The following is a 9,937-nucleotide window of genomic DNA, read 5'->3' on the forward strand; positions in this document are numbered from 1 at the left end:
CGTCTAGCACCTTCATAAATTACGCCTAGCTCTCCGCTACTAAGTGTTCCTCTTCAATCCAACCCCCTCACTGCGACTCTACAAATACTGTGTCACCTCTCTTGTCTACTCCATTCCTTATCCCTGGTTCTTAAAAAGAGAGATTGCTTCTATTTAAGATAAAATCTACTATCATCCTGAATTACAAACTCTCTTACTATCTGTCCTAAGTGAAAGAAAAATAAAACCTCATCACACTTTAGCCACAAGACTTCCTCCACACTACCTGGTCCCTGACTAGACTTTGCCACCAGGTAGACTTTGCACCTTCTGGAAGGAACTCCAAAAACCAGGAAGACCTCTTCCCCATTATCCAGGCAGCCCCTTCTCCACAAGATAAAGCAGGAAACTTTCAATAGTTGGAAGTCCCTTCCACCAGCTACATAGCTCCTATCCTTTCCTCAGATGGAGGGAACACCAACAGCCCATTGGACCCTTCACTTTCTGCCTGAAACCCTCTGGAACTTTGCCACCCCATTGATGCAGCAGAAAACAGTCATTCAAATCAGCAACCAGCCCAGCCCTGTTGTAACTCAGTAAGTGCTTTGCAACCATACTACCACACAAATTTGTGCCTAAGTGCTAGAGGCAAAAATTCAATCCCAGCAAAAGTTCACAGCTCTCTAGTCATTCATTATTCCTAGATGCCCACGTGCCATTAAAACCTCTACTCATCCCTCAACTGCCCAAATCCCTACTTCTGCCTTTCCCCAGTTCTCTGTCTTCTCAACATCAACCCCACCATTAGCAATCGCCTCTCCCAACAGCCTCTACCTAGAATTCCCCCTGGGATACCACATGCCCCACAGCTCTCCAACAGGGAAGTTCTTTTTCCTCACTCCTGACCAAACATTCTCTTGGGGCTTCCCTCATAGCTCAGAAGGTAAAGAATATGCCTGCAATGCAGGAGACCCAGGTTCATTTCCTGGGTCAAGAAGGAAATGGCATTCCACTCCAGTCTTCTTGCCTGGAAAATCCCATGGACAGAGGAGCCTGGTGGGCTACAGTCCATGGGATCACAAGAGTCGGACATGACTTAGCGACTAAACCACCACCTCATACCCAATGACCTTTGCTCCCAACCACTTTTCAGGCACCTCAAGTCACACTCACAGCAGAGCTTAGCACCCATAAAACTGCTTCACTTCCCCAGTAAGAATCTAAGCATTCCCACTGCACTTTGAATAAGTTAACACTTCTCATATGGATCCATAAGCCAGTCCTTTGCCTACCTCTCAGTGTTATCTCTGCATCTCCTGCTCACTTGCCTGTGACCACATGAGCATTCTTCCAGAGCTGCAAACAGTGCAAAGTCCTTTCCAGACCTGGGGCCTTTGTACCTGGAGTCCTCTTGCCAGAAATGCCCTTCTCCTGGCTCTTTGCTTGGGTGATGCTCATCCTCAGGCATGCTACATCTGAATTCCTGACCAAAACCTTATATGTCAGCTCTTGGTAAGTAGGTTTCCATCCTCCATTGTCTCTATATCCATAGAACACTGTTTGTTTCCTAAGAGGTCTACAACTTCCTTTTTCAGTAACTAAGCTTAATTTCTATTTTGACCTATTATTCCCCTGGTGGGAGAAATGAAAAAAATTAGATATTTCAAAGCAATTCTATTCCCATTTTTTAAAAGGGGTAACCAGGGTTAGCTGCTGAGGGAAAAAAAAGAGACTTCTTGGGTTTTGCTTCCTCTCTCCCTGATGTTAAGCTCTGGAAAGAATACAAAGTGGTGAGGTACGCAGTGGTGATGGGAGTGGGGTGAGGTGGAGCCTGGTCCCCATGTCTGGCCTCCACTGAGAGAATCTCCCTCCCATGAGGCCATCAGTCTCCACAGGTCACTGTGGCACCTTCATTAGATGTGATGTTATAATTTCATGACTGTAAACCTCTCCATGTATCTGTCTTGGTTTCCATGGGGCCTGGTACTGGTTGGATCCATCTTAATGAATGCTCAGGAAATATTGAAATCGACTCATCCCAAGATCTGGGTCATCAGTGATGCATGAAAGAAAGTCGGATACCCATGCTAAGTCTGAGGCTCAGAGCCCCAAGTGGGCTGCAATAACACTTCTTCTTCTATGGTTTCCTAATATATTTTAGGGCTCACAGAAGATTCACAAGTCCTTCTTGTGAGAAGAATCACACAAGATTCACAAGTGAATTCACAGAAAATTAACAAGTCACTCCACCTACTGTGACATAGAATTTTAGAGACACAGATGGCTTAAAGATGTCTGACTTCATGAGTCTGACTCCTTAAGGTGTTCCACAAAGTAAGATCCAGAGAAAGGAAGTTAATTGTCTTAAGTAACAAAGAAGTTAGCAAGGGTGGGACTAGAACCCAGGTCAATTAATGTCAAGTTCTATGTCCTTTCACAAGATGATGCAGCATATATCACGTCAGCCCCATGAACCTTATTGGATCCATGCACCAAGTCCAATCTGTGGGTTACTTTGGTCTCATAAATCACTGGCTTAATTTTCCTTTTTTTAAATATAAAATTTTATTTGAATATAATTGATTTATAATATGTTAGTCTCAGGTACACAGTAAAGTGAATCAGTTATACATATAAATATATCTACTGTTAAAGGTCATTACAGAGTATTGATTGAGTTCAGTTCAGTCACTCAGTCGTGTCTGACTCTTTGCAACCCCATGGACTGCAGCATGCCAGGCTTCCCTGTCCATCATCAACTCCCGGAGCTTGCTCAAATTCATGTCCTTTGTGTCAGTGATGCCATCCAATCATCTCACCATCTGCCATCCCCTTCTCTTCCTGCCTTCAATCTTTCCCAGCATCAGGGTCTTTTCCAATGAGTTGGCACTTTGCATCAGGCAACCAAAGTATTGGCGCTTCAGCTTCAGCATCAGTCCTTCCCATGAATATTCAGGACTGATTTCCTTTAGGATTGACTGGTTGGATCTCCTTGCAGTCCAAGGGACTCTCAAGAGTCTTCTCCAACACCATACTTCAAAAGCATCAGTTCTTCAGTGCTCAGCTTTCTTTATGGTTCAACTCTCACATTCTTACATGACTACTGGAAAAATCATAGCTTTGACTAGACGGACCTTTGGTGGCAAAGTAATGGTTTTGTTTTTTAATAATGCTGTCTAGGTTGGTCATAGCTTCTCTTCCAAGGATCAAGCATCTTTTAATTTCATGGCTGCAGTCATCATCTGCAGTGATTTTAGAGCCCAAGAAAATAAAGGCTGTCACTGCTTCCATTGTTTCCCCATCTATTTGTCATGAAGTGATGGGACCGGATGCCATGATCTTAGTTTTTTGAATGGTGAGTTTTAACCCAGCTTTTTCAGAGTGTTGATCAGTGACTGGTTTTCAAAGTGTTTGCAACAGATATTTATTGTTTACATGTACCACTTGTAAATAAATGCCACTTTATTGCTTACATCACCTTGACTGTCTACTGTGTGCACATATCACATCACTTACAGGTACTGTGTTTCATGCTGATTGCATGTATTCTATTGGCTCCAATGCCACTAGAGTAGGTTATATCATTACCCTCTTTATTTGCTGCTTCTCACTGTAGAAGGAATATACATACATCCCCCCTGCCATGTGACCTGCATTACTTTTCTGTGGGAGGAAAATACTTCTCGCCCTTTTGCTATCAGGCTTAAGCATAGGAAACTTTTGGCCAGTAGGATGTGAGCAAGGTGATGTGTGTCACTTTTGAGCAGAAGCTTTAGGAGGTACCATACTAACTGAAGTAAGTCAGGCTAAGACAAATATTATATGATATCACTGATAGTGGAATCTAAAAAAGATACAAGTAAGCATATTTACAAAACAGAAATAAACTCACAGACACAGAAGATAAACTTATCTCTACCAAAGGGTAAAGGTCAGGGGAAAAAGATAAATACAGAGCTTGGAATCACCATATGCCCACTACTATATATAAAATAGATTCCTAACAGGGGCCTACTGTATAGCACGGGGAACTGTATTCAATATCTTGTAGTAACATATAAAGGGAAAGAATATGAAAAAGAATAGATTGATACATACATACATATAACTGAATCAGTTTGTTGTATACTTGAAACTAACACAACATTGTAAATCAACTATGTGCTATGCTGTGCGTAGTCACTCAGTCATGTCCGACTCTTGGTGATCCCATAGACTGTAGTCCACCAGGCCCCTCTGTCCGTGGGGATTCTCCAGGCAAGAATACTGGAGTGGATTGCCATACCCTCCTACCGGGAATCTTCCCAATCCAGGGATTGAACACAGGTCTCCTGCATTGTAGGCGGATTCTTTACCATCTGAGCCACCAGGGAAGCCCAAATCAACTACATTTCAATTCAAAAAGAAAATAATACCTTCTTTTATACCTTCCTGTTTGTAAGTTGGAATAAATGTTCCCAATGTCTCTATTGTTTTCCTTTGTAAGCCTCACCATACGTCCATTCACACTTGAATGAAAGTGAAAGTCACTCCATCACGTCTGACTCTTTGTGACCCACGGGTTATCAATGCATGGAATTCTCCAGGCCAGAATACTGGAATAGGTAGCCTTTTCCTTCTCCAGGGGATCTTTCCAACCCAGGGATCGAACCCAAATCTTCCACTTTGCAGGCAGATTCTTTACCAGCTGAGCTACAAGGGAAGCACATTCACACTTGAATAGACTCGATGTAAATATATTAGAGAATGAAATTAGATAACTAAAGATTCATTTTTGTACCTCCATTTTAATAGTGAGGCATCATAGTTTCTAAAACTTTTGTAACATAAAAAGTCTAATTTGACCTACCCCTAAAGATGCTTTCACACTGCGGTGCTGGTAAAGACTTGAGAGTCCCTTGGACAGCAAGGAGATCAAACCAGTCAATCCTAAAGGAAATCAACCCTGAATATTCATTGGAAGGACTGATGCTGAAGTTGAAGTTTGGCCACCTCATGCAAAGAGGCAACTTACTGGAAAAGACCCTGATGTTGGGAAAGATTGAGGGCAAGAGGAGAGAACAACAGAGGATAAGATGGTGAGATGGCATCACCAACACAACAGACATGAGTTTTAGCAGACTCCAGGAGACAGTGAAAGACAGGGATGCCTGGTGTGCTGCAGTTCATGAGGTCGCAAAGAGTGGAATGTGACTTAGTGACTGAACAATGACAAAAGATCATTTTATATAAGATATTGCCATAAGTTGTAATTTTCTCCTATGCATACATATTTTACCCAAATGGTTCCATGCTGTATATTCTTTGCAGTAACCTGTTGCATGGTAAATTATTCTATTGTTTTTCAATCATTCTGTCAGATTCTTCAAAAATATGTATTAAAAAATAGGGAGGGAGGTGGGAGGCAGGTTCAAGAGGGAAGGGACATATGTATACCTATGACCGATTCATGTTGATGTATGGCAGAAACCATCACAATATTGTAAAGTAATTACCCTCTAATTCAAAATTTTTTAAAAAGGGGGAAATGAATGAAAACATTAATAAAAGAGTCATCATGTAGTAATATTTCAACCTTTATTCCTTTTTCTCCGTCATAAGACTGGCACTTCCAGATAGGACTACCTCCTTCAGGTGGGATCCAAGAATCAAATGGCAGAAGATCACAGTCTGCTTACAACTGACATGGAAAATGAACACTAAATGAACTTTCACTGCTGTAAGCCACTGGGATCAGGGAGTTGTTTCTCATTGCACCATAAGTATCAAGTTGATCAAGACAGCCGTGTTAGTTTCATGTCCCACCTTTGTTCAACTGACCAAGTACTACACTGGTTCAACTGTACAATGTTAGTATCATACATTATAGATACTCCACCTTTTCTCAACATTGGACATTCTACATTAGATTTTGCCTGTCTTATTCACCAGGTCACTCTGCCCTTCCCCAACATTCTCAGAAAAGCCCCCTGGATGTCTTTGTTCCTCAGACTGTAGACCACAGGGTTAAGGAGGGCAGAGAAGACATTATAAAAGAGTGAGATTTGCTTGTCTCGCTCAGGGGAATACCTTGAATTGGGCTTCATGTAGATGTAGGTGGCTGGAGCATAGAAGAATGTGATCACAGTCAGGTGGGAAGCACAGGTAGAGAAAGCCTTGCAGCGGGCCTGCATGGACTTAATCTTGAAAACAGCCTGGGCAATACGGATGTAGGAGGCCACTGTCCCCACTGTAGGAGGGACAGTGGGGCAACAGCCATCAAGACACTGATGACCGAGTCCACCATTTCAACGACATGAGTATCCATGCAAGCCAAATTTCGTACTGAAGGACCTTCACAGATGTAGTGGTTGACCATGTTGGGCCCACAGTATGGCAGGCTCATGGTCAAAAAAGTGTGGATAAGAGAGAAGAAGAAACCACAGGCCCAGGTCCCAGCTGACAGCTGTGTGCACAGGCCCCAGCTGAGGATCACAGTATAACGCAGTGGATAGCAGATGGCCACGTAACGGTCATAGGCCATGACTACAAGCAAAAAACACTCAGTCAAGGCCAGGGCACTAAACATGTACATCTGTAGCCAACAGCCAGCAAAGGAGATGGTCTGAGATAGAGAAAGAAGATGTACTAACATCTGGGGCATGGTGGTAGTTACACAGCCTATATCCAGCAGGGAGAGGATACAGAGGAAGAAATACATGGGAGTGTGGAGATGCATGTCCAGGCATACCAGGGTGATGATGAGCCCATTGCCAAGGACTGAGCTCAGGTAAAGAAGAAGGAAGGCACTGAAGAGGATCCTGTTGGTCGTGGGGTCACTGGAGAAGCCAAGCAGGATAAATTCAGAAACCCAGCTTTGGTTCTGACCTGGAGACATCCACATGATGGGCCTATAAGAGGATCACATTCATTTAACTGCCATCTAAAATATGATAGTTTAGTAAGATGTGGAGGCAGAAGCTCTAGGATTTTAATCTTGAGCCCACTACTCACCTCGTGCCTTGCACAGTTACTTAACCTCTCTGAGCCTCAGGCTCCTCATCTATAAAACATGGCTAATAACACTCATTTCTCAGGGTTTTTAGGAGGAGTTGGGGCAATGCATATGAAGCATCTCATAATAATACAATGCCTAAAAACCTAAATAGTAGTAAACACTCATTTGCAATTTCCCCAGTCTTACTTCCCAGCTCTCAGTGGACAAACTGGTCACTCAAATGTCTAGCAACAATCAATTTACAGCTATCCACTCCAGCCCCCAAACCTGCAGAAGTGGCCTTCCCCTCTGCCTTAGAGTTCATTTGTTTGGATGTGCTACAAGCTTCTCCTTGCCCTATAAATTTGTCTCTTTAGCAGATGAGAGTGGAAGGCGTTTCCAATAGAAGGAGATACCGGGGCAATGAGATGATGGCAGCAGGAAGGCACTTAGCTTGGGACTTCAATTCTCCTTCCTCAGTTATTCAGGCAGAGAGCCAGTGGGTTGGTGTGGACCTGTCATGGTCACATACTCAGGCCACACACGCTCTCCCCACCCGGTGGCCACTTCTAGGAGAGCTCTGGCCTGTGGCTCCATCCCAACTCCCAGTAACAGACTGTGTTCTTGTGACAGTCACACCCTCTTTGAAAAAATTTGAGCTCAGTCTTTCTTTCTCTGGTGGAGGAAGATAGGAAGATAGGAGAAGAGCAGGAGGAAGGAGGGAAGTATCTTCTAAATCCTTAGCCTCTGTGTATTCTTCTTAAGCCACAAGGTAGAAGCTTCTTTATATATAAATTTATATATATACATATATTCCAACTTCTGGATCTCAGAGACTTCTCTTTTATCCCTTTCAGCAGTTATGTACATTTTACCAGTTAAAATTCTAGGTATTAAATTTTCTGTGTTCACAAGACTGTTGTGTTCTGTCTTCTGCCAGGATCCTAATTGATGCAGATGCTAAATCTATGGGGAATGAATTTGATAAGGAATAGAATTTACAGTTACAAGAATCTATCCATTGCATGAGACAAGTGCTCGGGCCTGGTGCACTGGGAAGACCCAGAGGGATCGGGTAGAGAGGGAGGTGGGAGGGGGGATCAGGATGGGGAATACATGTAAATCCATGGCTGATTCATGTCAATGTATGACAAAAACCACTACAATATTGTAAAGTAATTAGCCTCCAACTAATAAAAATTTTAAAAAAAGAATCTATCCATAAAGCAATTATTAATTACAAAAGGAAAAAGTGGTAGCTATCAGTGGAAAAACTAGACAACATCTTAACTGAGTGATTAAAATTAACATCACCAATAAGGAGCAGATAGACATTATGTGTCTCCATATGTGAAAATCTAACAATATATCACCTATATATTTTCAGCCACAAAAAACAAAATCTGAATCTAGTCATGAGGAAACATCATAGAATCCTACATTGAGGAGTATTCTATAAAATAATTAGATTCTGATCTTCAAAAAATAACTATCATGAAAGACAAAGAAGGCTAAGAATATGTAATAGACACAAGGCAATTAAAAAGATAACAACTAATGCAAAAGTAGACCTGGCAGCGGGAACGTTAAAATAATATTAATATTAGTTTGACAATTGATAAAACTGCAATATGAATTAGATTAGTTTAGATAAGTGCATCACTGTTAAAAACCCGGTATTTGATAACTACTGTATAAGAGAATGGGCTTCCCAGGTGGCACTAGTGGTAAAGAACCCACCTGCTAATGCAGGAGATGTAATAGACAAGGGTTTAATTCCTGGGTTGGGAAGATCTCCTGGAGGAGGGCATGGCAACACACTCCAGCATTCTTGCCTGGAGAATCCCAGGGACAGAGGAGCCTGGCAGGCTATAGCCCATAGGGTTGCACAAAGTCAGATACAACTGAAGCGATTTAGCACGCATGCACCTAAGAGAATCTCCTTATTCTCTTACATCTTAGGAACTATTCTCTGAAGACATAGAGGGTAAAGGAACATGATGTTTGTAAATTATTCTCAGAAAGTCCTGAAAATTATAATAATAACTGCTTAAAATCAATAAATCTAAGTATTAGGGACATACAGGATTTCTTTGTAGTACTCTTTCAGCTTCTTTGATGGTTAAGTAATTTCCAAAAACAGTTTTCAAAAATTATTTTTAATGTTAAATAAAAACTTTTTCAGACAAACAAAATATGAGCTCGTTTAAAAGGGAGTTCTTCACACAGAAAAAAAATGTCTGAAACACAAAAATGCAAAAAGAAATGAAGAGTCCCTCAGGGAAAGGATCAATATGTATTAATAATGAATACAAATCAATAATAAAATTTTGTGGGATTTAATGCAAATGAAAGACAAGATGACAGCAAAGAACAAAAGAACAAGAAATACAATGGGTAAGTAGAGTTAGTGTTCTAAATATTTAGCATAATTGGAAAAGTGGTCAAATGAACCACTTGCATTAGACTGTGATTAGTCAAAGATTTATGTTAATATATCTAGGACAAATCAATAAAAGAATAAATAATATATAGCCAACAACCTAAAATAGGAGAAAATGAACTAATAAAATACTCATCAATCCAGAATAAAGCTCTTTTGAGTGAGGAAAAAGATCAAATATAAAATAAGTCAGTCAATAGAAAATAGTGGAACTTAGGATGTAGTTACTTTAAATGCAAAAGGACTAAATATTTTCATCAAAGGTTATTTTAAAACAGAGTTTTTAAAAACTACATGTTATCCACCAGAAACATTATTTGCTCATTCTGCAATATGTAAATATGCCAAAATAACATGTTCTTCAACTTAACAATGTTACATCAGTTATATCTTAATAAAGCTGTATTTCTTTTTGAAATACACCTTAATAAGGTCAAGACACTCTAGGAAGAAATATTGCCATGCAAACATTAACCAAAAGAAACTTTGTAGCTTCATGAAACATTTATAGAAATTGACTGTGTGCTACATCATAAGAG

The 9,937-nt window shown here is 40.9% G+C and overlaps 1 pseudogene; it reads right to left on the reverse strand.

Moving 5' to 3' along the window:
• Positions 1-5,903: 5,903 nt before the first annotated feature.
• On the reverse strand, positions 5,904-6,862 carry LOC122678120 (annotated as a pseudogene).
• Between the last annotated feature and the right edge of the window lie 3,075 nt (positions 6,863-9,937).

This window comes from Cervus elaphus, chromosome 20 (genome assembly GCF_910594005.1).
Source record: "Cervus elaphus chromosome 20, mCerEla1.1, whole genome shotgun sequence".
Taxonomy (NCBI): Eukaryota; Metazoa; Chordata; class Mammalia; order Artiodactyla; family Cervidae; genus Cervus; species Cervus elaphus.